The sequence below is a fragment of the Parasteatoda tepidariorum genome, chromosome 6 (assembly GCF_982258835.1).
Source record: "Parasteatoda tepidariorum strain Cologne lab strain chromosome 6, Ptep-v5.0, whole genome shotgun sequence".
NCBI classification, from domain to species: Eukaryota; Metazoa; Arthropoda; class Arachnida; order Araneae; family Theridiidae; genus Parasteatoda; species Parasteatoda tepidariorum.
The window spans coordinates 51,605,923-51,611,922 of NC_141760.1; positions in this window are offsets into that span (position 1 = coordinate 51,605,923).

Genomic DNA, 6,000 nt, shown 5'->3' on the forward strand with positions numbered 1-6,000 from the left:
ACTCATTTTTCAGTGAAGTTTTGAAATTTTTTCTTTAAAAAAATCGGTGAGTTATAACTAAGATTAGTACATACAGAGCCGGATTATACCTTTCGTAGGCCCTAGGCACAGAGCCGGATTATACCTTTCGTAGGCCCTAGGCATAGCCGTTTTTGGGCCCTCCCCTCCTTCCCCCACTCCTCCCCTCTTTTCAAAATATATGCTAAAATTTTCTTGCATATTTTTTTTTACATTTTTATTAATATGGATTTTAATTTACAAATTTGTTTATTGAACTTTATCTGCAATACCGACATACTGCCGATATTGCAGTTGATATCGATAATACCATTATGATTAGTTCGATCGATAACTATGTAAACACTTCACGTCAACAATACAACAACAAACCAGCAAAGAAAACAGTGAAATTGATAGTGAGATTAATTACAAGAAATATTTATACAGTAGAGAACCAATTATCTGGGATGCTCGGGAGCATTGCTATCCCGGATGTCTGAATTTCCCAGTTTTCTGGATCGACCAAAAAGTGTCATTAATCGATGTTTTATCGAACCCGAATTACAAGGAAATTACACAAAAATTTGTCAGAATCTGAGATTAAACTAAAAGCGCAAAATTTGGTGAAAATTTACTCATCCGATTTAGAGAAAAACTTTGTAGATGAATTTTTACTATTTTCAAATTTATATGAACATAAATCTGCACAAGAAATGTTGAAGGCTCAAATTAAAGATAAACTTGTGAAAACTTTTCCTAACGTTCACATTGCATTAAGAATATATTTGTCGATTCTTGGATCAAATGCAGAAGGAGAAAGATCTTTCTCCAGATTAAAATTGATAAAAAATTATTTGCGTTCAACAATGAATCAAGATCGTTTGGCATCGCTCGCACTTATGTCTATTGAATACGACATTTTGCGTAGTTTGGAATTCGACAGCATAATACAAGATTTCGTTGAATCCAAAAATCGCAAAAAAGTAATATATTAGATCATAAGATTCTGCAAAATAATTTATTACCGAAAAATATTATATTTTTATTTGTATCTTCATAATTTTGTGCAAAATACACTTGTTTTTAAAGCTAAATTATTTTTGTCAACAAATTTTTTTCTCCCAAGTTTTTCGTAGGCCCCTGAATTTCGTAGGCCCTAGGCACGTGCCTAGTGTGCCTATAGGCTAATCCAGCCCTGAGTACATAATAAATAAATAAGGTTACTATAAGCAAATCGTATATAATATAAATAAGAAGTAAGAATAAATTGTTTACTGATTTTACTGCTGTACAATTTTCTTTTAGACATTTGAAAGAACGGAAGCTTTCACAATATAATCGCTTTTGAAATTATTATGAAGTATTTGATTACTTTAGATGCATAATTAAGAAACATAATTTCATTTCTTTTCACTTGTCTTCTGATAGAACTCTCTTTTAGGTATGAACCGAACCGGGTAGAAGAATCAGGTAAGAAACCTTTCATTGATACCTGTTCTATTGTCTATTGAAGTAGAATAAGAATTAAGTTTTCTTTTTGACATGGCATCCCTTCCGGGATATCGGTTCGTATGTTAATAAAATAAGAATTATTACTATAAACATTTGATTGATAGTGTTATAAAAATAAATGGACACTGGAACTGAAAATCCTGTGAATGATAATAGCTCCAAAAGGGCCATTTCTAAGTTCTAAGCTAATTTCTAACTAGGCTAATTTCTAAGATTGAATCAGAAATTCAAAAAAACGAAATAACTGATGAAGAAACCAAAATTGAACTAATTATTGAACAATTAGATGATAAATTCGAGTCTCTCAAAACAGTTGATTCTGAATTAGAGAATCTGTTTAAACCATAGGATACAGATAAAGAATTAGAAACCGCCGAAGAATACCGTGAAAAGATAGTACCTTGGAAACATTTCTCTTTTTTTCACAAACTGTTAGTAAATATAGTTATAAATGAATCGATTCACTTATAATAAATACAATAAAGCAAACAAATACTACATATTAAAGGCCTGTTCAGACGATCCAATTTCTTGGACAGAGATCATCCAAGAACTTGGTCCAACTTCTTGGACGATTGGCTATCGAAATGGGCTGCAGGTGGCGTAGAGCAGAACTCTTTTCCTATGGCAACACTTCACATGATTTCCCCATTAGCGTGTGGAAAGTCATAGAGGAAGGAAGTACGTTAGTTTCTCTCTTGATTTTCATATAGATTAAAATCTTTTAACTTGAAAAACTATATGGAACTGAAAACTACATTAAACATAGTTCTAAAGAAAAGTATCACGGAAATTTTTAAAAATATTTTTATTAAGTAAAAAGGAAAAATATTAAGGAAAGGGAAAATATCGTAGTACATTCCTATATAACTGAAAAGAGGAGGAGAGGGAAGGGAGAAGGGCTAAAGGCATGAAACCGGTCTCTCCCCAGATGGCGTATTCGAGTGTTGCGATCGCGAATAGTAGAGCATGTTCTACTTTCCATCCAAGTTTTTTCTCCCTTAACCAATCAGCGTCTTAGGTTTCGTGACGTCAACGAGCAGGCAGCAAATTATGTCATTTAGTTGTCTGTTTTCATCTATTTTAATCCAAATAAATTGATCTGTTGAGGTTTATTTGTGTTATTATGATTTTATTTGAATTTATTTAGTAATTTTAAACTTATGTAAGTATTATTTTATAATGTTGAATACGAACAATGCGCAAGTTTTTCTTTCAACGAATCAGTGACACTCAAGAACTTGGATAGTGTCGACGAATCATCCAATTTCTTTGGACAGAGAAATCCGTCCAACTTCTCGCATTCAAGAACTTGGACCGTGTAAACAGGCCTTAAATTCTGGAAGAAAGATTTCATTCTCTTTCAGAAACAAGGCTGTGATCTCTGTGAAAGAGGTCACGAACCCCTCGCAAGGGAAAAAAGATTAAAGGATAAACAAAAGCCATTGGTCACTTTCTTACAACTATTGATACACAACATTACTTCCTACGGGGAGGGTCCAAACCTTTGTTGGAGGGCTGGGATTCCCTTCACTGCTCTCTTTGGGGGTTGCAAGTTTAGGATTTTGTTTCACTATCAGACAGGGGTATAGAATAGGCTCCAGGGAATAGTGACGTCACCGTCTGTGTTCCAAGACTAAGAGGTTAGGGGTCCAGGGGAGAGACTGGTTTCATGCCTTTAGCCCTTTTCTTTTTCTTATTATTTTTCCTTTTTATCTAATAAAAATATTTCTAGTAATCTAGTCTAAAAAATTCTAGTAATACCAAGCACGTAGGTATAGTTTTTTCATGGGGGGTGTTTTGTGATTGAGGAATTTATTAATTAGATGTAATTTAATTAAACCAGTTACATACATACAAGTAAACTCATTTTGGTTTTGCTAAAATAACCTAATACAGAAATTTTCACTGTAAGCTTCATTTAAAACTAAAAATCACAACCAGTGATCTAAATGAGATCAAAATAAAGGCAAGACATAAACGTCGTTGATCGCTTCCCTTCGATTGGGAGATAAGCGAAATTCAAATGAAAAGAACATTAAAACAAAATCACCGTTATCGTCAAATATTCACGTATAAAATATCAATAAAAATTCATTTGTTCACCGCAAATTATAATGCGTTTAAGCAGCCAAAATAATATATAAAAAATGAATTCTTTTCGAAGTAGAATATATGAGTAATTTTCAGAAAATACGACACATATCAATTTTTTTAACCTTTTGGATTGGAATACTATATTTTTTTTTAAAAAAAATAATAGTTTATTAAGGTAACTCTAATTAATACCTTATAAAGAGCAATGTACAATAGTTAACAAGTATTTAGCAGTTTGCAATTATTCCTTGGCATTCAAGTGCCAGAAAAATTACAATTTGTAATTTTATAGCTTTTACTTTCATGTTCCATTTCTTTTTAGTTAGTCTTGGCGCGATTAATCACAAGACATTATTAAACAGCTCACATTGAATAATATAGTTTATATTAATTATTTAGAGAACGCAGGAAAATGACAATGTGTAAAATCATTCCAAAAAGCTAATAATAATGGTGTTAAATAAACTTTAAAAAAAAAAAGTCATTTTATTCTATGATATCAGATTTCAATGGCAGTTACATTAAATTGTCGCATTTAACTCGTAGATATATGGTATATTCGCAGAAGTCGGTAAATGAATATATCTTCGCACAAATTTTTCTTTTTGTTTATTTCAATAATATCCTGTTAAACTACGTTATTAAATAGAAGGTGTAAAACTTTAATAATGAACCAAAAATATTAATAAATACAAAAGATATACAGCACAGAAAAAAAATTTAGATACAAAGCCTCAAAATATTTCGTAAATAAATTGAATGAAAAAATCCGTGTTTCGTAAGGTCGTGGACTATCAAATTTGGATTTTGATGGAGTGGCCGCGGGCATTTCAACATTTAAAGAATTACTTATCAAACTAAATTAAATTTAAATGTCACAGAAACAATTAATTCTTTTAAGTTTGTTGACTTTAAAAACAAGTTTTCGTTACTTAATCAGTATAATGCATTATGTGTTTGTACCGCAGTGGGCTGATCGTTAAGACACGGCTCCCATCAGATCGCCGAAGTCAAGCATCACTGACTACGGTCAGTGTGCGGGTGTGTGACCACTTGGATCAGTCTGCGTAGGGACCGCGGGTGTGCGGTATTGGTCCTCGTTAAACTGTGCTACCGTAAAGTGCTCGACTTCGCGCACAGGTCGTCGGGCTACCGAAGCGGGGGTGCTATCCCCTCCGCAGAGGATCAAAATTGTGATGGCATGTCTTCGGATCATCATCCGGGATGTTTCCCAGACCGTCGCCAATAGCCCAATGTGCAGCTCTAGTGCGACGTAAATTAACAACAACAACAGCATCATGCGTTTAAATGTTTTATACGCGCACACACACATGATATATATATTACAGTTAAGCAGGGCTGAAATATATATATATTTCAACTCCTGTCAAAGCTTCACCATAGAATGGAATACAATTAATATTCTTACCATTCTGATCTTAAATTTTTGTATCATGTACGACAATAATGACTTGATGATATTTTTTAAAGCAATTTCTACTTAGTTCTTAAGTCAAAGCATAAAATATCTTCAAACTCTTAGAATCAAAGTATTATTTTTAAGGTAGTTTACTCTTTTATTTAACTTGATTTCTTTTTTTATTCAGTGTCAGACTTAGTTTAGTGCAGCGTAATTATTGTTAATTTTATTTGCTTACACTGTTTACACAAGATTATGGTTAACAAATAAAAATTTTGAGATCATTTATAAAAAATTGAATGCAGTTGCAATGATAAATTTTTCATATCTGTTTTGTGATTCGTTTTTAAGTGAACTGAATTTCAATAAAATTTTCCTAAGTTAAACACAAAATTATTCATTTAAAATTAAAGAAAAACAGCATTCATTATAAGGAATTACTAAGCAATAACATACTCATGAAAGATATATATATATATATATATATATATATATATATATATATATATATATATATATATATGTGGAGTTTGGAGCTGTTGTTATAGTATTATAGTGTAATAACTGCGAACATTGCGTCATCCACCATCTTGTAATATTAAAGGAAGTTGCATCATCCTCGTGACATTGAGAGGCGCCAGCCAGACCAGAAGGGGAACTTCCGAAGGGAAACTCCCGAATTTATAATTAACTCTTAACTTTATACCATAGAACACTCTAATTTTTAGTCACATGCAATCCGGAGACCACTGCGAGAAGGCAGCTCTCCCCATGTCACTGTTATATCGTTCTAACCTTTTATTTCTATTAAATTGTTATGTTTATTAAATTATCGTCATCATTTACTCCTATGCTGCACTATCTCCCACAAATAATGGGGGCTCGGCCCATAGAGTTGAAATACTGGGTAGAGAGAGTAGAATAACCCCCGACCCGTGGACAAGATAAAGTCGCGTGACTGTAGCCCTAAC